The sequence below is a fragment of the Microcebus murinus genome, chromosome 12, assembly GCF_040939455.1.
Source record: "Microcebus murinus isolate Inina chromosome 12, M.murinus_Inina_mat1.0, whole genome shotgun sequence".
Classification (NCBI taxonomy): Eukaryota; Metazoa; Chordata; class Mammalia; order Primates; family Cheirogaleidae; genus Microcebus; species Microcebus murinus.
Window position 1 is genome coordinate 9,969,356 of NC_134115.1, and position 25,126 is coordinate 9,994,481.

The 25,126-nt window shown below is 40.0% G+C and overlaps 1 long non-coding RNA gene across 1 annotated transcript; it reads left to right on the forward strand.

The window, feature by feature from the left end:
- The first annotated feature begins 7,494 nt into the window (after window positions 1–7,494).
- Window positions 7,495–19,216, forward strand: LOC105861582 (uncharacterized). Its single transcript, XR_001149608.3, has 6 exons — window positions 7,495–8,498; window positions 12,316–12,475; window positions 14,153–14,320; window positions 15,273–15,372; window positions 17,367–17,477; window positions 17,997–19,216. It is a non-coding gene; the product is annotated as an uncharacterized LOC105861582 (long non-coding RNA).
- Window positions 19,217–25,126: the final 5,910 nt, after the last annotated feature.

The window sequence follows — 25,126 nt, forward strand, 5'->3', positions numbered from 1 at the left end:
TCTTGTCTCTGTGTCCTTTATTTTTCCAGGACTGCACCCAATTCTGTCTGTCTGCATTTTATGTATATGTTCTGTGTGTTATCCCCTGTCCTGTATTCAGGCCACGACAGTCCTTGTTAGTGTAGGAAGGGAGGCTTGACTTGATAGCCTGGCAAGGTTGCCAGGTTCACTCCTTTTGAAAAGCAGCTATTAATTTACTCTTGGGCTCTTTTATACACTAGACACCTCTGATCTGAGTAGAGGCCTCTGGCCTAAAATTTCAGTTAGGGGGTGTGTCATCTCATACAACAGCTAACAAAATGAGAAGGACTCAACAAGCCTCACTGGTGAAATGAAGATGGTATGTTCAAGATGGCAGAGTGAAGCTATTCCGGGGCCAGGAATAGCATGAAATAGTAGTATAACAGCTATCCCTTACAAGGGAAATGTATCCCCCACTTTGCTGCCTTGAGCAAAGCTCCTGGCTTAGTAGAGTCTTCGGTTCGTACAGGTGACTCTCATTGGGCCTGCTTCACTGATAGTTCAGCTAGCTGAAACCACTAGGATGCTGTGACTGCTCAAACTCAGTGCCATTATGCAGACCCAAAAATGAAAGTGGTCACTCCTCTTAGTGGACAAAACACATGTATGTTCTCAGCCCTGGCCAATACTCCATGTGATGAACCTTGCTATATTTGTATTCGTCTGTGGGCTCACACTGTGATCTAGCTATTTGACATTCTGGTCAAAAAATGCTAGACAGGTGTAAAACGACTCCTCTTTAGTGGGGAAAAGATCATAGTGTGATAGAAATATAAGTAATCTATTGCTGAAAATAAAAGTTTATTAACCACTTCAGTGCTGTGCTCACCGGCCACGAAACCTTGCCCACAGCCGGCACTCATAGTCCACACGATAGTCTGTGCTGTGCATTGACGATGATTCCGTTTTGCTCTTGTGTGATGAGGAAAGCTTGAAAGCACTAAAAGCTTGTTTTACTTTACAGGCAGCTTTACTTGTGATGTAAATCAGAATAGGTAACATATACATATATGCTTTCATTACGTTATTTTTAAGTGTTCACAATTTTATTTTGATAAATGAAAATTTAGAAAAGTCATATCACGGCTGTCAGCTAAAGTCGTGCACGTTCATCTATGGCTGTCGACTAGAGTCGATGCTGGTACCAAAGTGGTTAAAAGGTACGAATAAATAAGAACCAAGAACTTTTGTCTAGCCCAAGATCCCAAAGATTTGCTTCTAGGGTTTTTACTCCTGAAAGGTTTGTAGTATTACATTTTATATTTAAGTGGGATCCATTTGGGGTTAATTCATGTATACGAGGTGAGGTTTAGGTTGAGATTCTTAACTCTCGATGACAGAGGCATCCCAGGGAGACCCCAGCCAGCCTGCACAGGTGCCCCAGCTGCAGGTGCCACTCACTCTCTGCGTGCTCCCAGGAGAGTTTTTAACGGTGTCTGCCCTCGGGCCTGCGTGGGAAGGGACGCATCGTAAGGTGCGCACGCGCACTTGTGCTCAACAGCTTTCCTGCCCTTGCCTGGTCTGAGGTCGGGAGCTGTGAATTTCCTGGTTGGAGGTTGGCTTTCTGCTACTGGGCTCAGAGTCGGTGAAAACAGTACATGAGGAGGTGGTGAAAAGCCAGGGGGAGCTGAGGTGTCTCTCAAGCTGGCATGATGGCCTCTGCCATGAAGAAGATTTCAGTGAAATTAGTGCAGTCATTTTATCCTTTTTCTCCTTTATTTTTTAAACAGTAAAAATTATTTCAGGGTGCAGGTCTGTGAGTTTTAAGACAGGTATAGACTGTGTAAGCATCACCACAGTTAGCATGCAGAGAAGTTCCATGCTCCCCAGGAACCTCCCAGTCCTGTCCCTTTATATTCACACCCTCCCCACCCCAACTCTTCAGCCACCTCTACCCTTCGGAGCAGCTACACCCATCACCTGGCGATGAGGACAGGGGACAGCGGTCCTGAGTGTGAGCCCCACAGAGCGGGTGTTCGGGGTGGGCTCTGGACTGGTTGGTTCGTTATGAAAGGCAGACTTGGAGGAGGCCTTTGCTGGAAATGGGCCAGCCCTGGGAGGGGCAATCTCTCCAGGGTCAGCAAGACCCCACCTGTCCAAGCATCAGGAAATACCGAAAATAAGAAACACGATGAATACCTAAGCATGTACCACATTTGGTTTATCCATTCATCCCTCCATGAGCTCTTGGCCTCTTTCTGCCTCTGGATTATGGCAAATAATACTGCTATCAGCATTGACACACATGTTTCTGTCTGAGTCCTAAGCAGCAATCCTAGATGTTTTTAAAGTGCAGTTAGAACCTAATTTTTTTTTCCAGAATTGAGGAAGGAGCACCAAAATCAAGGGTTGAAACACAAAATAGTCTCAACTCAATGAATATGTTTAGTGCTACGTTCTCACCCCTGCCCATATTAGCCCACATTTCTGGCCAAAAGAACCATAAACCCTGTTTCTAGATTGCGGGCCACCACCCAGCCCTCTTCTTTTTCCTGCAATGGAAAATGACCCGGGTCCTGTGGCATAATTCTGATTAGGGACAGGTGCAGTTGCTTTCAGAGCCCTTTTCCAACACATAGAATTATTCACAAGCCAAAATATTGGGGAACTGTGACCTCAAGAGTCCAGGTCCCCATTTGCTCTGTGGCTGACCCTGCATGGCTGCACCCAAACACCAGCACATGGATCCTCCATCTACAAGGCAAAGGCCAGCACCCAACTTGCCCTCCTTGGCTTGATTAAGCCAGTGATGGACACTACATCATCAAAAGTCAGAGCAATGAAGACATAAATAACTGACGTCTTCCAAGGAAAGAAAATGTTCATTATTAGAACCCTGAATGGCCAGTTTTTCAGACTTTTCATTGCATTCTTCCTCAGATTATTTGAAAAAGAAGCCAATATGTATAACAATGCATGTGATAACCATCTTCTAGAATTGGAGATGAAAGCCACTTCTGACTTGGAGTCGGGGCTCTCACTCGCACACACATGTATGCACACACACACATGCACATGCACACACACACATGCACGTGCACACATACACATGCACGTGCACACACACACATGCACGTGCACACATACACAGCTGAAATCGCGCAGGGCAGAGGTCAGCAGGAAGCCTTTCCTCCTCCAAGCTCAGACTGCTAACCATGACTCCTGGGAACTTCTCTAGTGGCTCAGATAGAATGGGAGAAAGGATGTGGGTGCTGCCTTGGAGATGAGTGAGGAAAACTGGAAGGGAAGGAAGGGCCTGGCAGAGTCCTCGAGCCCACGGGAGGGCGATGCGCGAGCACCTGCTCTCCCGCGTGGCCTCGGTGGGCTCGTGTCCAAGGAGTTGCGCAGGTTTCTCTTTCTCTCCGGCTGTCTACAGCCCTTACTTAGACTTGAAACGCACGGGGTTGGGGTTTCCCCCTATTCCCAGCGCTTGCCACCAAGAACAGCACAGGAGAAAGCCAAGCCTGATACTCTAAGACACTGAACTAGTTTGAGGAGCATGGGTCTTGGTAAAATTTTCATTCATATTTTCAGCTGCTTGGTTTCAATCTCCATAATGCCTGACATCACGGGGCGAAACAGAAAGGCCCTTCACTCATTCACTGCAAGCGTTGGTGGAATGTCGGCTGCAGGCTGAGCACCGCTGCAGGTCGTCGGGAATCGTCAGTGAGCAAGACAGAAAAGGATTCTGCTCTCACGGAGCTTCCGGGCTGGGAAACAGGAGCGCAGTCCCATGATGGGATTTCGGGGAGAATGATGACACGGGAGGCGCACACACGTGCAGGGAGGCGGGACCCCCGTGTGGCCTGCAGGGCGGTGTGCACGCTCCCCGCAGGCAAAACCCCAAAAGGAGGCCACATAGGGGGCTGTCTGACAGAGCCCTGCTGGATGAGCCTCTGGGGCACAGGGCAGGGTGAGAAGAGTGGGGCGTGTCCTGGAAAAATAACTGCAACATCTTCAGCACCCATGACAAAGTCTCCGAGTGAGGGAGGCGTCCTCTGAGCATGGAGCCAGCCGAGTGAGCATGGAGCCAGCCGAGGGCGGGGCCTGCCTTAGGCTGCCGAGGGAGCTGGTCCCGGAGCTGGCCCGGGGGCTTCTTTATCTGTCACCAGCCCTGTCCTGGCAGCTCACAAAGACCTATGTGCACACTCTGCTGAACTCTGGAAGGGCAGGATCTGTTCACAGACTGGAGATCCACTTAGAAGACAAAAGGGACAGACTAACGTGTGAACAAGGCCAAACTTGCTCTCCCACTCCATGCAAACGCAACTTGGTTCTACTGAAAGGAGAAGGATGTTGAAATAATTTGCAGATACAAAGGGGTGTGCATTCATAAAAGGTCTGTACCTTTAGAAACAAAACAACATTTTAAATACTAGAGGGTTGTTTTTTTTTTTTTTTTGTCATGCAAAGTTCAAGTTGAAAAAGACCTTTTGGGATGGAACAGTTGTGTAAGTGTGGGATTAGCTGTACCTGATTATAAATAAGTAAATGACGACGAGTGGAGCAAACCTAGTATTAATATATTGAGCAGCTACCCCATCCCGATCTTTAAGATTCAGTTGGAACCCAGCTTTTCAGTTTATCTGAGCCTTCCTTGATTTTCTTTCACCCCCACTGCCCACATGTATCTCCTGCCACCTCTGATCTGTGAGTCCTGGGCCCACACTGCTCAGGCCCGACAGTGTTGCCACTTTGTGTCCCCGGCTTCTGTTCCAATGTCCAGCTTCCCCACACAGCCACGCTCCCGCAGGGTGCCATCCCCTGCTTGTGAGGCCCCAGCCTGGAGCAAGGAACATGCCACAGCTCAGTCAGCATTTGCTGAGCGAGTGGATAAATGGCAGCCCTGGTCAGTCCTCTCTGATTTAATGCTCACAGGCTGTGGGCATCATTATCATTTCCACTTTTACAGATGAGCAAACTGTGGCCCAGGGAGGTCATGTCACTTCCCCAGGGCCAAACATCTGACTAGTGACAGAAATGGGATTTAAACTTCCATCTGACCAAATCCAGAGTCTGTGCCCTTCGCTCAAACAACCTCCTGTGTCTTTGTCAAAAACCTGGTCTGACTCAGAAGGTCCAGAAAGAGCTGGGGGTGCCAGTTGCTCTCATCATTTGGTGCTAATAATGTCTCTCCTTTTAGAGCTGGCCAAGAGCAATAGAGTGCCAAAGTTTTTACTTGATTAGTAAACAATGAGACCCAAGTTTTATTCCATCTCTGCCACTTACACCTTCGGGTCTTTGAGCAAGTCACTTCATTTCTTGGGTATTCCTTTTCCTTCACTCAGTCACTCAACAAACCTTTGCCAACTGTCCATGATGTGTCAGGTGATACATTAGGTGTTGGAGGTGCAGAGATGAAACTCCATGGCTACCCGTCTTCAAGGAGCTCACTAGCTAGCTAGGAGGCAGGCATGCAAACCAGCAATTACAACCCAGGTTTGTGCAAAATCTACACAAAGTTGCAGGGAACAGAGAAAAGAGGACATAAATCTGTGGGGGCACAGGGATGGGGAAGGAAGGGTTTGTAAGGAGGGAGCCCTTGGGCTATCTAGGAAAGTATCCCACGGATGGCCTGGAAGTTCCCTTCCAGCTGACAGCACAGGAATTCTGCATGCCATGTGACATAAATGGAGGACTCAGGCAGGGAGACTTCTCCCTGAGCCTTTTGTGCTCTGGGGGTTGCCACAGCTGGTGCTCATCAGAGGTGCTTTGAAGTCAGCCCAGGTGGCTGCTCCTCCCCTATGTCACCCTCCCTCCACTTCAGCTTCTCCGCCTATGAAATGCGACATCAGGAGCATGCGCCTTCCTGCAAACTGTGAAACCAGGAGGAAGGTGGAGAACCAGCTCCTGAAACAGGCAGAGACCAGCCATGACATCCTGCAGTGGCATGGTCTGACAAGGTCACAGCCCCTGGCCTGCCATCCTGGCACCTGGCCGCAGCACACCGGCCCCACGCTTCCAGTGCGATTCACTCAGACGCAGAGCCACTGAGAGCCGGAGACGAATGGGGACACGAGACCGCAGCAGGAGAGCGTTCGCAGTCGTGGGAGCTGGTGGAAGAGTCTGTGCGAGGCTCTGCCCCCGCCGTGGTGTAGGCCTCAAGTCCCTATCGGCCAAGCAGCCAGACGTGAGGTAGGAGAAACAAGCCCAAGAGAACCTGAAAAGGCCAACAGGAGCAGCACGCAAGGACAGAGAGAAAGATCTGCATCCAGCTCTTGTCCTGCCAACAGGGTTCATGCGAGGAGCTGGTGACCTGTACCATGAACTTGCACAGGCACCTGGGCCAGGACTCAGAGAGCCGATGGGGATCTGGGGGACCTGGCGGGAGGTGGCAATGTGCACCTGGCACCCACACCAGCCTCAAGTGCAAAGGCTCAGGCTTCACCACTGCCACCCAAATCCTGTGTGTGGCAGACACACCAGAGAACCCTCAGTAATTCTCCCCCCCTGGAGTCCACACCTTTGTTGTGGTTTTATCAATTGCAGCAGGCAATTTAGTTTTAGGATATCCCCTTGGCCAAGGGTGGGGTCCATTAATTTGGGCCGGTGGAGGGGGGGAGCCTTTTTTATTTTAGTTCACAGTAGGCAGATACAAATATGCTGATCACAGCACATAGCCTGCCCTACAATTAAGCAAATGTAGAGCCTATCCATGTCTCAATTTCAAATTCCCCGTTGCACATGAAGATTCATAATAGTCATTGAAGGTATCAGAAATCTAATTGGTGGGTTCTAATATCAAGTAAGTCAGCTTCTAAAAACATACTCCAGTCATTGTGTGCCACTTGGCATTTTGCATGTTTTTCTTCCTATTGTTTTTCAGTGAAAACATGGTGGTCATCTGCCGTCTATGTTTGCTCGGATGTGCTTGGAGTTGAATATGGTGGACGCTCATCAACCCTCTGATTCTGAGGTTTGTGCAGTCTGTAGCGAAAATCTTTGGAATTACATTTTCAAAAAATTATGACAACGAATTATCAGAATTTCTGATTAATCCACTGCAGCATAACAGATATTGGGGTCTTTGGGGAAGTTCTGAAAGTCCCGATCTAGAGGGCTGGTCATGCTCCTGGGTGTAGGCTCTGAGCCCCCTTGTCTCTCAGGCTCTAGGGCAGGGAGCAGGGTGCTAACCCTGGATTCAAGAAAAAGTCCCGCATCTTCAGGCCCTGCAGACGCAAGGCAGTGAGGTCAAGGCGTGGCGAGGCCGCCCTACCGGCCGGGGGCGGTGCTACAGAACCGCAAGCGGTCGGGAACGCGGGCCGACCCGCCGCAGTGGGTTAGAGAGGCAACTGCTCATCGCAGCGCCGGGCACAGAGACCTACGCTCAGAGCTCAGTGGGCGGAGCCTTGCGGAGCCGCGCGCAGGGCCTGCTGGGAAATGTAGTGTGCAGCCCCGTCCACGCCGTCCTGCTGCTCGCTGGGCGTCGCAGGCGACTACAAGTCCCATCAGGCCCCGCGGGGCCTTGCTGGTCGTATCTTGCTGGCGGCCGAGCTGAGGGCGGTGTGTGGGTGAGTCCGGGTCGAGGGGCTCTCGCACTTTGGGGCCACCAGGGGTGCAGTCTTGCTCCTGATGTTCTTTGGGATTCGGCCCTGGGGGCCTGGGGTAGGAGGATCGCGCTTTCGAAGCTTTCAACCGGCTGGCGCCTTCCTGGAACACCGGGAGGAGTCCCAGGACCCCATGCACAATTTCTGCGAGTTGGAGTGAAGGAACAGGACAGCTTCATCAAAGGATAGTTTTTCTATTTGCTAATTTTACAAGTGCGTGTTAATAAAGAAAAGCAATGGAATCTGGCAGACAGGAACTTAACCAACGTAAAACATCACCAGTAATACGACATGTTAACATCGTGAACCTCTTGATTTGATGTTCCCAGAAGGACATCATTCTGGTGGTGCTCTTGCCAAATATGCAAAGTTTATTCCAATCATGAGGATACAGGAACCAAACCCAAATTGAAGGACATTGTCTAAAATAACTGATTAGAGATCCCTGAACGTGTCAAGATTGTGAAGAGGAGACGACGAGGGACTATTAACAGACTTAAGTGGACTCTAAGGAAATATAACTGATGCCATGTAGGGTACTGGGTAGGAATCTGAAACAGAAAGAAAAAAGGTATTCAGTTAAAAATTGTGTGAAATTTTAAAAAACATCTGTAGCTAAGTGTAAGTGTATACAAGTATAACACTTGTATAAGTGTTAATTTCCTGTTCTGGATCGCTTTTCTATGATCATGTAAGGTGTTAACTGAGGGAAAGCTGAATAAGAGGTATGAAGTAACTCTTTGTACTATTTTTGCCACTTTGTCCCAAATTAGTTCAAAATAAAAAGTTAAATATTAAAGAAGCCCAATAAAGAATGCTGAACTTTGATTTTTCTTATATTTACAACAAGGTTAGAAGTTCTTGGAACATTAGGAAGAAACCATTATGATAGATTATGTGTGCAGACAAGAAACATTTGCTTATGAGATGGTAAGATTCTCATCTTTTTCACCCTTTTCTTATGAAACAGTACACTGTCATTGGCATTTGTGTTAGTGTAGACCAGGCGTCCTCAAACTACGCCCAGCAGGCCACATGCGGGTGTTTTTCCCCGTTTGTTTTTTTTACTTCAAAATAAGATATGTGCAGTGTGCATAGGAATTTGTTCTTAGTTTTTTTTAAACTATAGTCCAGCCCTCCAACAGTCTGAGGGACAGTGAACTGGGCCACTGTTTAAAAAGTTTGAGGACCCCTGGGTAGACTATGCAGTAGTTTGATGTCGGATATGCTTAGTTGGAAACAAGCTAGAGAAACTCCACTGGGACTGGGAACTAGTGAGGAAAAGGGACACACGGAACTAAAGTGACTGCATATTTGCTTCTTTCCTATCTCTGGCTTTATTTTTGCTCTGAGTTTGGTGTTGCTCTCGGTATTAGGCTAAATTTATGCCTTATCATCACCCTATTTCTGGTCTTTTTGTTCCGCTCCTGATTTTGGTTTAACCACATTCTTAATCCTAATCCATTATCTCTTGTGTAAAACCCTAAGAAAAATTTAAGATGATGAGTATTGAGGAGTTAGGAGCTAGTAGATATGATGGGTTCATAACTTTCTATGTGCCAGACACTGTACCGGGCACTGAATAATGCATAATGGCATCTGTCATCTCTCCCACTGATTTTATTTTTATTGTGGTAAAATTTATGTAGCATAAAATTTACCATTTTAACTATTTTTAAGTGTTTAAGTGGCATTAAGTACATTCACAATGCTGTATAACCATCACTTCTATTTCCAAAACTAAATAATCTTCCCAAACAGAAATTCTGTACCCATTAAGCAATAACTCACCAGTATCCCCTCCTGCAGTCTCTGGTAACCTCTATTCTACTTTGTGTCTGTATGAAGTTACCTATTCTAGATACCTCATATAAGTGGAATCATACAATATTTGTCCTTTTGTGTATGGCTTCTTTTACTTAGCATAATATTTTATAGGTTCATCCATGTTATAACATTAGAACTTCATGCCTTTTTATGGCTCAGTAGTAGTCTATCGTGTGGATATAGCATAGCATATTTTGTTTATTCATTCATCTGTTGATGGACATTTGGTAGTTTCCACCTTTTGGCTATTATGAATAATGCTGCTGTTAAAATTGGTGTGCGAGTATCTTAGAAATTTTCTAAGCAGTGGCTAAATGACCCATAGTCCTATTTTAAATATTTAAACATCTACTGTTATACCGTTTCTGCCTCTTCTGTCTGCTGAATAACCTCTGATAATTGAGCACTTACCATGTGCCAAATATATGCTCTGTTTGGAATGAGTTATCACCATTTTACAGGTAAGAAAAAGAATGATTTCAGAGCGCTGTCGTTGAGTTGCCCAAGTTCAGTAAGCAGTGATGGGGTCTGTATTTAGATTTATGTCATTTCACCTTCAAAGCCCACATTCTTTCTTCATTTCTATATTGCTGGCATTAAACTTGACTTTAGATGTCTTTCTCTACCATTTTGTTTACATGGCGAATAGGCACTGAGTGAAAACTTCAGTGATGCCATGATTAAAATATGCAAGACAGCAAGCTTCTAGTATCTTTGTTCAGAGATCTGTTTTGTTTGCTTACTTGGTCTCAGGTATAGTTTGGAAAGGTGAACATATAAATGAGATTTTGCTGCTACTAACAATTTTGTGGCCCTGGAAATATTCATTGATTGGCATTTGTATTTTATGTTGTTTAAGAAAAAACTAGTTTTGTTTTGGAAAATTTCAAACAAGAGACTAGTATAGTGAACCTGTAATGTACCTGTTGCCTACCTTCAACATTTCTCAGCATTTGGCTCAAATTATTTCTGTAGGCCATAAATAGCTTTTGATCCTCACCACAATCCTGTCAGATATTATGGCAAAGATTATCCTCACCTTACAGGTGAGGGCACTAAGGGCTGCGGAGAGATACATGCCCAGAGTCACAAAGCTATTATCGTCAGCACTAGGTTAAGGAAAAAACTCAGGTCTTCTGACCCTCTTCCAGGGGCCTGTTTCTAAGCTTACGGTGGAGGTCAGTTCTAACAGTGGTTCTCAACTCTGCTTGCATTATTTTTCCTAGCGAGCTGATGTCTGGGCCACATCCTCAAGGATTCTCATTTAATGAGCCTCAGGTGAGACTTGGTCTGTTCTATTTTGCAGTCAGGATTAAGAGCCACCCCTTTGATAGAAACTCAGGAAGAATGAAAGTTAAGATTTAGACCAATTGTGCTACTACTGTGATACTTGGGACAGAATTGCTTGCGTAAACATAGAAATTCTGTCTCTTCTGTCCGCCTGAGAGTTATTGAAAATATAAGTAGAGAATTGTTTTTAGGGAGCTCATTGAAAATATTAAAAAATGCCAGAAAAATATAACTCAATGATTGTTGTTATCACAGGGGAAACTTCAAAGACAAAATTTTGTTTAGTTTTTAGTTCTAGTATCCAAAATAGCTATCACTGCTGTCAATGGGCATATAATAAAATAACACTGAAGTTTATTTGATTTCTGATTGGTTTGCTTTTGTGAGTTGTAGGACAATATACAAATTTAAATCAAAGCTAGTGACTAAAACAGCAATAGGATAAAATTGAAAGTTGCAGCAGGGAACGTGTCTTTATACCTTCATTCCTGGTAACTAATATAGTACTACTTGTCACATAGTAGGTTCCCATCAAATTTTAAACAGACTTAATATGATGCTGAGCATATTCTATGAAGTTTCATAAAGCTATTGGAAGATGTTAGTGTAATTTTATGACATATAAATTTTGAATTAATACTTTTTATAATTGTTAATTATAGGCTTTCTCTCAATAACACCTATTTTTTTGTAGGACTTATAAATCAGCCTTCTTTTATTTTGAAGGAACATTTTCAGTGATAAAAGATACCTCAAATACAGAGATTTGAGTAGGTACAGTTTCCAAAAATCTCAAAGTGATGATATTTCCAGAAATCCCAATATTGGTCTTTTAAGGGTCTTTGCAGTGAATTGTTTACAGATCTTGTACTGAGCATTACATATATCTAAGAAAAATTAAGCTGAGCACAGTGGTGCATTCCTATAATCCCAGCTACTGAGGAGGCTGAGGCAGAGGGATCTTTTGAGGCCAAGAGTTTGAGGCTTTATATGCTATGATTGTGACTGTGACTAGCCACTGCACTCCAGTCTGGGTGATACCGTGTCTCTGAAAAAAGAAACAAAATAAAATGTGGCAGTTCTCAAACTTGTTGATCTCAGCTCTCCTTTATAGTGTAAATAATTGAGGGCCCCAAAGAACTATTGCATATGTGGGTTATAGCTATCAATATTTGTCATATTAGAAATTGAAACTAAGGAATATTTGAAATATTGATTTAAATAATCTCATTACATATTAATCATTTTTGTGAAAAATACATTTTCCAAAACAAAAGTGAGAAATTGTTACACATTTTGCATTCAAACTGAAGTGATAAACATCATTTTGCTTACAGAAAACCAGTCGCTTATGAGAGGATAAGAATTGAGCAAGGCAGGTAACAGCTTAGTATTACCGTGAAGGTAATTTTGACCCCAGGGAGCACACTTTGAGAATTGTCACTCTAATAGATAGCTAAAAATCCAGTGTCCTCTTATCCCAATATTTATCAGACACTATGGTCTTCATCTCAAGATGGCAACTGTCCAGTTAGTTGGGTGAGCCAGGTTGTATGAATCACAAACCCTTTTCTGTAGTTTTTAAGTTCTTGTGGGGCAATGTTATATCCTGTCCCTTTTTCCCTCACAGGACTTTCTTTGAGCGTCAGAGTCCCAAGACAGAGGCCTCGGAAAGTTTCAGACTGCTAGAATGGAAGATTTCACCTTCAGTGACGTGCATATTAAACTAGGCTTTCCTTACACTGGCACCAGGGAGACTGTGAGCATGTTGTCGTTATTACTGACATAAGGTAGGTGGCAGCACTCAGCACGTTTTTTACTCTTTTCCTTCTCTTCATTTCACCATATGAAAGCACAGTATTTAAGAAAAAAAGGAGTAAAAGTAATCACCATTGCAACTTGGCTTGGGAACAGCAAAAATAAGTGTCTGCTTTCCATGCTATTAGCAACTGTGTATCCATTTGCATCTTCTATTGTTGATTTTTTGGAACATCTTTAAGAAATACTTTACTATTTATTAGAGGGTTAAAATCTGTAAATACTTTAAAAACTATCTCCATTTCTATATTAAACAGCTGTTTTTCAGAGACTAATCATCCGTTGTGTATATAATATTGATTCTGTGCTTTGCACATTTACAACTTTATTTCTAGGTTTCTTGTCTTTTTGCCAAAATTTGAAGGAGGTAACAACTACAGAAAGAGAAGAGTAATTCTAGTGTTTGACAAATGTGAAGTTGTAATACTTTGATAAAGATTTAAATTGGGAAAGAGCTAAAATAGTCTAAAATGAGATTTGGGGATTAGTTATTAATTTTGTATAGCTGATATCTCTATGCCATAAATAAAGCTATTCATTTCCTCCTTATGTAGGAAATCTCAATTTAAGAAGTACCAAATATGTAAGAAAAAATCTTGCTGTGTTGCTGGTTTGATTCCTTCTGCGACCACTTTTTTTGTGGAACAATGACATACCAGTAAATAGATTGTGATGCTTTCAGAAGGTCCCTGCTTCTATTTCTTTTTGGTCTTAGTGGCCAGTCTCCAAAATTTTATATCCCACACACTGCTTCTCAGAGAGCTACCAGAGGAAGTAGAAGCACTTTACACAAAGAGTAAACCATGAACATGGGACACCACACGGAATAAAGAGAATCTAAGGATAATGGGAAAGAGAAATCCTAGTATGAGAGCTATCTACAGACCTAGAGAACAATTTAGTGCAGAGACTGGAGCCAGGAGCACAGAATTCAAGAAGGATGTCTGGGAAGAAAACCAGAACTGGTAGACTTCCAGTTGGTGTTTAACTCAAATGGATAGTAAATTCATCCTTCTGTCAGAAAATAGGGAAGTGAGTTAGTGATAGGTACATTGAAAATTTGGCAAATGCAAACAAGAGAGAATTAGTAGCTAGAAAACAAAATGTACAGTAAGAGGAAAGGGTAGTCAATTGTGTAGCTTATGCAGAAGTAGTATCAACTCACCATAATTTAAACATTAAATATCTATTTAAGCAAAATTCTAGTAGCCCTATAAAGGGAAGTTGAAGAGCAAAATCATAAAAAGTTATATATGGAAAAGAGTTGCCCCAGGGAAGAATGGTGAGGCAAGAGCAAAGAAAGCTCATAAACCTTGGATTTATGTGAGTTTAAAAATTATATATAGTATGTTTATGGTTTTGATAATGTTATTAAAATTTTGGCTGGTCCAAAGGCAGTGAGTTATCTCAACTGATTGTTCATAATCATAGTCAGTTCCAGATTGAACTCCTTGTTCTACTCTTTCCCCCTTTCTCACTGCTGTACTTGACTAGTCTAAAAAAAAAAGTCTTAAAAACTTCAAAAAAGTTTATATAAGCCAGCTTTTCTAGTCAAATGAGGGGAAATGTGGCTGCCTCACAACAGACATCAGGTGGAAGACAACCCACTATTCTCTGTGATGGTCTTACTTTCCTTTTATTTCTTGTAGTGTAGGGGCAGGTTGCTGTCAACAGTGTCATTCAAGGCTGAAGGATAAGAACATGGTCTTTAAACTCAAGGCAATTTCTTGATGAAGTGGTCAACAAAAGAAACAATGATCTGTTTCAATGCTAAAGAGAAAAAGCAATTGGCAATTATTAAGAGTTTGTTGGACACGGTGAGTGTTGTGGGGGGGAAGGGCGCACCTCAAATCATGGTTTAGGTGTGGCAAAGTCATAACCAAAATGTAACCAAAATGTTTGTACCCCCGTAATATCCTGAAATAAAAAAAATAGTTTATAATGTGGGACTTTGCTCAGAAATTTTCAAAGGTCATGTAAACGATAAGTCATTTTCATGTCATAGGTGGATTTAATCATTCAGCGCCATTCCACAGTATCAGCTATCCAAAATTCAATCATTTTCTGATGGTGAATTTTAATATTTGCTATCCTTTCTTACTAAAAAAAAAAAAATAGAATTTTAGAATTGTCAGGGACCTTTAGAATGATCTTGTGCCATCCTTTCATTTTTCAGAAGAATCTGAGGTCAGATGTTTAGGGGGTTTATCCAAACCCATGCATCTAATTAGTGACAGAATAGAGATTGGCTTTCATTTACAATTCTTAAAACTTAAAAGTTTTATAATTCTGACACCTAAACTAAGGAGCCAAATTTATATTTTCATGAAAGGGATAGTAAAAGACTAGAGCCACATTGTAATAACCAGTTAGTCTGGGTGAAATATCACCAAGTAGCCCTGCCCAAACTATGTTCCATAAAAGGTACTAAGCATTAAGTAAACCAAGGGTTCTCTGAGGGAATACATTGAAGAAATGGTGTGTACTCTAGCTCCCTCTTAGAGTGTCACAGTGCACATTACCATAAAGGGATGGGGGAAGTCTCATAGGAAAGAAACTTGTTTTTAAAATGCTCTTTTCAAGAAAGCGTTTTGTGGAACATAATTTTTGTCAAATCTGATATAACAAGCAGTTTACCTAAATTTTTTTTGTAAGCACAAACTGAAAACATCTACTATGTTCCTAAATGTTAAGGTACAGATATATTCCTTTACAGATCATAGATTTGCACTTTAATTTTAATCTTCATTTATGTTCTTATGAATGAAGAGCTTATGCGTACTGATGACTGCTTGGATAGGGCACTTTATATCAAGAAGCACTGGCTGTGGACCAGAAAATGCTCCGTTTGTAAAATGTACACAGCTAGGTGAGTGATATCTTTTTCTTCAAGAATTGTTGGTTTTTAATAGTTAAGTAGTTTTGATATTTCAGTTTTTTGCTCTAAGTTCTATTGTACTTGGACCTGTAAATAATATGAGGGTTTTTATCAAGTAAGAGAAGGGCCACAGGATGAGTTTTAATATGTTAAAACTAGCGTTTTTAAACAGTAAGGCATGTATTATGATACATACAGATAAGCCAAGGGGAAGGTCGAACTTCAGGGCTGATGCAGTGTTCAGGGAGCCATGTTCTTTCTTCTCTGTAGTTTACCAAATCAACTTCGTTCCACAGCTTCTCAATGAAAAAAATATCATAGCACATCACATGCGAGGTCAAAATAAAGTTGTATAAAATTTTTGCATCATGTGATTCTACGTGTTTATATTATAAAGTGTTTCTTACTGTGGGTCACAGTCAAAAAAGCTGGGAAACCACTCAGAGGAAAGGGAAGAATTTGGGACAGGTTGAGCATCCTGAATCTGAAAATCAGAAATCTAAAACCTAAAACTTTTTGAGCCCCAGCATGATGCTCAAAGAAAATGTTCATTGGATCATTTTGGATTTCAGATGTTCAATGATCAATTGATAGGTATATACATAAGACAGATATTCCAAAATCTGAAATTTGAAACTCTTCTGGTCCCAAGCATTTCAGATAAGGCCTTTAATTCCAGATAAGAGATATTCAACCTATATCTTCAGTTTTCTTTAGCTGAATATACTTTTCTAACGGATCAATAGGAAAACATGATAAATCAGAGTTATCAGATCAAAACGAAAATAAGAGAATGTTAAAAGTACGCAGTCCATGAGTGCACAATTCAAACACACTGGAAAACAGCATTTTCATCTCAGACCAAACGCAATCGCAGTTGAATAATGTTGCCCATATTCCCACTTGTATACACTCTGCATATTACAATATTTTATCCTGAATTCTAAATAATAAAACAGTTGGAGTTTTCAAATTAACCAGAACTCATTTACCAAGTTAAAAAGATAAATTAAGCAAAAGAGGTCAGATCCGTAGTATCTAATTATATTATATTATGGTTTTTCAAGATGGTCTGTTAGAAGAAAATGACTGTTTATATGTAAGTTACCTGGAGGACAGATATCTCATGGCAAATGTATGATGCCTTCAAGTACAGATTTATGTTCTTCCTTACTCACCTTTAAGGGGAAGCCTTACAGAGAAACAGCATTCTGCAATGTTTCTTAGGTTAGTTGCCCTTTTGTCTTTTAGAGTATTGGTAGTGATTTGTCTGTATCTCCATATATACAAAATTATATAAAGGCTTATGCTTTAAAATTATAGACTGACAAGGCAATACTGGGAATGTTATGTTTACATAATACTACATACAGGTTATAATTTACAGCAAATTAAAGCCTGAAAAACTTAATGATGTACAACTTTTTTAAAAACTACAGATGGGTGACCAACAGTGACAGTTTTGTACCAGAGGACCCATGTTTCTTTTGTGATGTTTGCTTCTGAATGCTCCACTGTGATTCAGAAGGCAAGAAACTGGGGGAATTCTTTGTTTATCGTTATGTTGATCCTGCAACCTTTAATTAAGAATAGCCACACACACACACACACACACACACACACACACACACACACACACACAAGTGCAGCCTTCTGAAACAACTGCTCTCTTGGATGGTTACTTTATATCTAAGAAATGCCACTGAGGACCATGATCCACTTGGAACAATTAGCCAAAGCTACCAAAAAGAAAGTCCAAATCAGAGATTTTCCTAGAAAGTAACTTGATTATATTTGTTTGGAAATATATTTAATTTAGTACTTATCCCAAAGGATGTTTTTCATTTAGTGCCCATTTCATTTTTACCCATTGTAAGTTGTTTATCTTATTGAGTTATAGAAGTGCTAAATATGAATCTTCGTCAGATACACATATTCTGATTCTTTCTGCTAATCCATGCCTTGCCTATTCATTCTCTGTCCAGAGTGTTTTTTACTAATGATAGCATTCAGTTAATGATACATCAAGTGGTAGAAGTGTTTTGGAAATCTTTGAAGAATGTGAGAACTACACCATCTATCATGAGGCTTCTAAGGTAAAGATCCTTCAACTGTCATAAAAATTAGGGAAAAAAGTAAGAGTGAATTATTTAATAAATAACACAACATTAAGAAAAGCTATTGTGTAATTTAATTTTATAGTGGGCTCTTTTGTAACATAATGTTAGGTTTAGTTTTGTTAGGAACTAGGCACATAAGACATTTTAGTGAGACTAAAATGATAATGAAAGTAAAAAGATCTTGAGTGTATATGCATACCTTCACTGAAGTAACATTTAAATTGAAGCTTCAATTCTTACAGAAACTTTCTATGAATCATAAGTGCTGTGAGTTTAAAATATGTCAGTTTAGTATTAAGATTTTAAAAATAGGTTTTATATGACTGTGGAGAGATGGAATAATCAAGATCCTACTGACTGTAGCTATCTATATTGAAATATGTTCTGCAAACTTTTTTGGGTGGAAAATGTAATTCCATTTAAGATTTTTAAAAGTGCTATAAAATAGATTTTAAATGCTTGAAAAAAATTTAAGTTATACTTTCTCTTTCCTAGGTTATATTTAAATTCACCTAAGTTTCGCATCTGGATGGCTAAGAACAGACATCATTTACCATGTAAATAAGCAACAATGAATCCTGTAGGACTATGCATTTAAAAGATTCACAGTGAAGTTATGTCTTATGGACTTGAAATGCTACATGTCAGTTTAGTCGATTGGTTTGGAGATGACAAGCACCCATTCCTGGTATGTCTACCATGGTTCTCATTCTGTTAGTACACGGAGGATCACTATAGAGAATTAAGAGACTACTCCATGGCTGACTTATAACATTCCTATGTTTTTATTTTCCTGTATTGAAGAGTGCTAAAATTGAGCAGATCGAAAATTCCACTGGAAAACCACAGACTTAAGATAAATAAGTGATATATCCAATTTCTATAATTCCACAGGTAAAATGTATTTTTGATTCCTTTTTCTTTTTTTCCCAGAGAAGGGGTCTTGCTATGTTGTCCAGGCTGGCCTTGAACTTGTGGCCTCAAGCAATCTTCCCATCTTGGCTTCCCAAAAGTGCTAGATTACAGTTGTGAGCCACTGCACCTGGCCCGATGCTTTTATTATTTATACTGCATTCCTTTTAGGTCATGCATGAATATGCAATACTCAATTCATACTCTCAAAACAACAAACCTAGTAGAAAGTTAATTATTGTCATAATGCATTATTCCATGTGTACTGTCAATGCATTCATTTTAGTAGACAGAGAAGAAAGGTATCAGTTAAAACATTGTTTTATTATTTATGGAAAATGTTAGTTCTTAAGGTTAATATTGTTACCAAAGACTCAGATACCTATTATGGTTTCCTGGTGAAACTGAGAAGACAGATTAACCAGATTACTGCCACAGTTTGTCAGTGTGTTGTGTATTAGTCATACCCACCAAGTTCCAGTCAAAAGAAATTCTTAACTTTGTATATTTTGGAGCTACAAAATCTTGGATCCAAGACAACTTCCATTTATATTTCATCCTATTAAATACAACAAGCTTATTTATAGCAAATATGAAAATGATGTCATGAACTTATCAATATTCTTTGTAGTTAGAAATGAATTCCATTTTGATATAATATTGTATACACCTACACAAAAATCACTATATGTAGAAAAGCAATAGCTATTTCTTTAAACATCTTTGTCAATAAGAATCATTAAACATTTGGATTTTCCCGGGAGAAAGGTTGGTCATCTCTAACATTCTCTGTGTGTTGCCGAATTACACAACACAAATATAAACACATTTGCGTCTGTTTCAGCTTTCTTTGTTTCTTAATTCTTTAAGGATATGGGTTTGCTGTTTCCGACAGATGGTCCTTTCTCTGGCCAATGGGACAAAAATGAGTTGTTAGCGAAGCCCGCACAGAGCCCTTTAAAAGCCTTTGCTCTTGTACAGGATTAGATGGCAGGTCTCATCTTGACCTGACATCCAGGTAAGTGTGTGGGGGATGGGAACATACACTGACATTACTGCACCAGCACAACAAGGTAAATCTGTCAGTATACTATTTGAAATCACTGGATATAATAGCAGTTAAAGCGCTTAAGGACTCTATATAATGTTCACACACACAAAGTCCTAATCAGGTTCTCTGTTTCAGAGGGTGTATCTGAAATTTCTCCAAGCACCTGAGAAATCTTCAATAATCTATTCTGCTGATCATGTATAACTTACTCTTTAAAATGCTATCCAATGATGATAAAGAAAAAAAAAAAAACTCCAGCACAGAAGAGGTGTTGTTTATACATACTTTTTTTTGGCTAGTTGTTTCATTGAAATTATCACTTAGTGGCTTGTTCAGCTGTGGCATTTTAACCAGCTACACAGTTTAAGCTGAGCCAATGCTCTCAATAGTTCTTGATAACCATTCATAAGACTTTTTCTTAAAGAGTTCTGAGAGTGTTAGTTATGTGTGAATCAGCTTAGGACAAATAGAGAAAATCTCTCGAGAAGACAACTGTGCTTTAAGTAACATGCCAAAGCAGACATAAATTATTAGAATGCTGCTGTATCTCTAGAAGTTGAATATTCTGTGGCTTCTTGGTAAAACTAGATCTGTTGGGTCGCAGGAAGAAAAGTGAGGTTGAAGAAAAGATAAATACCATTTTCTTTATTTTTGCCATCTTGAGCTTATTGTTTAGTTACCCTGTCTCCCCACACAACACAATCTCTATGACCAGCTAAGAAATTATTTCCTTGACAGCAAATTCCATCACTTACTCTTATAAATAGCAAAGAAGTAATTTACTAAGAGAGTTTGACAGAAAAATTCTTTAATCAAAACAAGTTTACACGTTGATATTACAGCTTAACTAGAATAAATCTGTCCAGGTTAAAACTGTAGTTAAGAACCAAACAGATAATGACTGGTCTATTTGGGGGTTCTCTCAAAACAGTGGGTCCTAGTTCCATTGTGAGACCTCTCAAAAGCAAAAACCCAGTTACTGAAATAATTCAAATTTTTAATCTGTAGATGAAAACAGTTATCCTAGAGGTCAAACCATACAATTTTTGACACAAACTGTTATGTTATTTTACCATATTAATATAGTTTGAACACATGAGAAGTATCATTTTCTATCAAAAACCACCAAATGGCCCAATATTCAAAATGTCTTAGAAATACTATCCTTTAGTAAATATACCCTTAAAGTTTTTTTTAACATTGTTTTCACCCTGATACAGTCTCTGCACATCAACATACAGACTGTCTGAAAGCACCACGTGGGAACAGCCAATGTATGATACTGACGTGAAAATAAAGATTCCCCTCTAATACAGCCACATTTTCAAATAGGTTAGTGTCCAAATATAGCATTTACTTATATTTACTGCATAAGCATCACAGATTGACTTTTTTCCAATTAAAGAAACACTTCCTTAATGAGTAGTAAGAAAATTTAGAAATGAGACATTTCTCAAAAATAAGCTTATTTAGTTTTCAGTTTTAGTTAACTAGTGCCTATAAAGGATCTTAGATGATTGGATTCTGAAGCCGGATTCATTCCTATGCATCCCCAGTCTGTTCTCTGCAGGGGAATTGTATGACTTCACTTAATTCCTAGCCACAAAACTAACCTGCAGAAGTTAACAAACTCGTAAAATTGTCAGTTGAGCGTCATTTCTAGTTGGCATACAGGAAAGGCGTGCAGAATACACGTCGTTTCAAAGAAGGTGGACAGTGCGGCACAATGTAGACTGTGATGTTAAAATTAGCTTTTGATAAAAGGAGGGCGTGAGTACTTGTATAGAGTAACATTTTATCTACCATAAAAATGCTCAACTTCTGCAAACCCCACAACCAGTGGAAAGACAGTCTGGTAAGTCCAGGATTTATAAAAAATATGCATGAAACCCATGGTATTTGGAAAAAGGAAATGTTTATACAAGTGGTAGTTTTAAAGATATAATTTTGTTCTATCAGTTACACACTAACATACACACTAATTGAAAAGATGCTACAACCATGTCTGGAAAAACAGTTTGACATTTCTCAGCCACCCACGTGGGTAATTCGTAGTGGTTTGGGGTCACCATCTCTCCTGACGGAATGTGTACGCTACTGATAAGTAATCGTTTTCTTGTACTTATCCACACATTAAAAACTTAACAGTGGAAAATAGCACCTGCCATTAACACAGTGCGGACGCATGCTCAGGGTGACCCAGCAGCGCGGCAGCATCACCAGCGAGCCTGCGGGGCTGTCACAGCAACAGTGAACAACGGCGGCCACACTCTCCGCGTGCAGTGCTGAGTTTTCATGGAGCCGTTGCTGGACGCTGTTTTTTTCTTAGGTGAGAAGAAACATCAGAAGTAGTTGAGGGACCAGGAAGTGGGTCCTCTAGGAATGAGCCCTCCTGAATGGCTTTTAAAATGTTTCCTTCAGAGTCATCTGCCTCATTAACACTGGTGCTTGTCTTAGAAGTCTCTCGTTGATTTTATAAACTGACATTGATTTTTCTGTTACGAATGCATGCTGTTCTGTGCCTTTGATAACCCCATCACACATTTTTACCAAGATGCCTATAGGCATTTTCTTCTGCAGTGTTAAAATGAAATTATTTATCAAGCCCCGGTTTTTAAAAGCATTTCTGGCAAACAGGTAAAACACCAACTTCAATCTTTTTTTTTTTACCAGATACCCATTTGTTCCTTTTCTAGCTGTTTGGCCCTTTTTTTCCCTTGGTCTTTGTTCAGCAAGAGATTGATTCAGCACTTGTGTGATCACGGAATCTCCTTCACCAACCAAAGACATGTTCTTAAACTTCTTATACAACACTGTATGCTTTTCCATGGTAACCTAAGTTTGAATCACCATATTTGAGAAAACAATACACATTCATATTGTTTTTCTAATTTATTTTTTATTTAAATTTTATTTTGAAATGAAGTTATAGGAAAATTTCTAAAATCTTTGTGACTCGAAATCACTTCTTTGTGGTAATTATCTCTGTGTGCTTTTGAGCTTGTTGCATTGTGACCTGAAATGAAGCAGTTTCATCCAAGTCTTCAGTGCATCCTTCATGACAAAATGGCAATTTCCTAACTGTTAATTATCACAACATGTATAATCTGTTTCTAAATATCACTTTAAAATCTCAAGTAAGGCAGTATACAATAACCGGTAGTTGTCCTACTTATCTTAAATTTACAAGCTTATAAAATCATGTGAGAAAATGAAATGTGAATCTATAAAAGCAGCATTGTATTTTTAAATGAGGTTAAACACAAGATTATCAATTTTGAATTAATTTTTCATCTTTTCTAAGTGAAATAGTGTTACAATCACCACCACCTTCTGAGCTTGTTACAACTTTCAGACACAAAGTTTCATTTTAAGCTTGGTAAAAACAAAACAAAACAAGAGTGATAGCCAACCTTAACGTGTGTGCGTTCCAGGAGATTTTGTTAACAATCATAACACAGTAATGTCATTAATAATGAAGTCCTCAATTTAGAATCTGGAACATTCTCCCATGAAGGTGGGGAAGGAGGTAATTGAGTCCAGTGAGTCTGTGTCAAGATCTTTACCTCTTGTTTGCTCCACTTGTAGTCTTTTTTCAGTAACTGGATTAATGCTTTGAGCCCAAAATGAGGTATTTTTTATTACTGTAGATTCCATGTTTAGGGGGGAAACACAATACAATAAACTTTATTTTGCATAATGGATTTCACACAAGCTGCCTCTGAAATACTTTACAGAGCAAAACTGTCCGAGCACAAAGTTTAGTAGTAACAGTAGAAGGAAAGAAAACACAAATATTAGAATTTGAGAATGTTATATTGGAAGACATTCAAAAGAAACTGAAATACATAAAGGTAACTTTCAGATACTGAAGAAATGTTGGGCTAGATTTACAAAGCAACAACTAATTATATATCTTAACTTTCGGAGCACAATAAAGTTAAAAGCAACAAACAGTCCAACAACTTTTGAATGGAAAGATAGGAAAGGATAGGTAACCAAAATCACTTAAATATTTACAGAAGTGGCCAAAGTCTAACAGATGAGAGGGAGTAACATTTAAAAGCTTTCAATGAATTTTTAAGTTACTACCTCAAGCAGCTAAAACTGCTTATATTTCCTCCGAACTACTAAGAGTGAAATACTATCCTTGTAAAGAAAGATTTTTGGCTTATTTTTGCTACTGTAAGAAGGAAAAAGCACAAACTCATTCAAGAATAGTTTAGAGTTTCACTGCTGATCATTAACGTTGTCTTAGTGACCCAGAGCATATTTTAAAAATCACCTCCTCATTAAAATAGCAAAGCAAATTTAGTCAGAATGTAGTACGCTTTGCAAGGAAAGAAAAGCATTTCAGAGAAAGAACTCAGAAATGACAGTCTAAAGTTAACGAGGAAAACATAATAAAGACATGAAGTGTATTCATCATTATCATTGCTATTACTTTTCCTTCAAGTAAGACATTATTTTACATAATAAAGGGGAAAGAAATTCCCCCTGGCAATTACTGTCTCCAAATATCAAAACTTAAGATAAAACAGATTTGAACTTGATTTATGTTGCAGTTATACAGGGTACACCCTGTCAGCCTTTAGATTTGCTTCTACAGGCTTCCTGGGTTTCCAAATGTGCATTTGTTATTTTTGCTAGTCTCTAATTAGGGAGAGGGGGCTGGTGGTGATATGACAAATAAAGGTGTTGTCTGCATTCTTTCTCCACCAATATGTTACCACCACTCTTGCTATATGTGTGAGATATGACACAAAAGAATAGAGCCGCGTCCTCAAACTACAGCCTGCGGGCCACATGCGGGTGTTTTTGCCCGTTTGTTTTTTTACTTCAAAATAAGACGTGTGCAGTGTGCATAGGAATTTGGGAAAAAAAGAAAGTGCTTGTTTTCTGGATGAATGAATTAATGAAAATAATGGCTCCATCCCCAAATTGGTGCAGTTTCCTCATGCCAAGTCTTCTCACTCAGATGGAGCTGGTTTTCAAAATATTAATTTATTTCCTCCCTTCCTCCCTCCCTCCCTCCCTCCCTCCTTCCCTTCCTCCCTTTCCTTCCTTTCTTCTTTCCTCCCTTCTGTTCCCTTTCCTTTCCTCTCTTCTTTCCCTTTCCTTTTTTTCATTTCTTTCCATTTTTTTGTTATGATAGAGTGTTGTTCTGTTGCCTGGGCTAGAGTGTAGTGGTGTTGTCATAGCTCACTGCAACCTCAAACTGCTGGGCTCAAGCCATCTTGTGGCCTCAGCCTCCTGAGTAGCTGGGACTACAAACACACGCCACCATGCCTGACTAATTTTTTCTATTATTTTGTAAAGATGGGGTCTTCTCTTGCTCAGGCTGGTCTCAAGCTCCTGACTTCAAGCGATCCTCCTGCCTTGGTCTCCCAGAGTGCTAGAATTATAGGCGTGAGTCACTGCACTCAGCCAAGAATTTCAGATTTATTGCACACATCAAGAACTTCTGTCTACCTCGATGTGACTGGGAAAAAAAAATGACAAAACTGTTCAAATGAATATAATCTTTTTTGTGTTGAAATTGAAAATCACTATGATGTTCTCTACCATAAGTAAAACTCCAACAATAAATATTGAATGGAGTATACTATGATATACCATATCGATTGATTATCATATCTGAATCATTTATAAATACAATAAA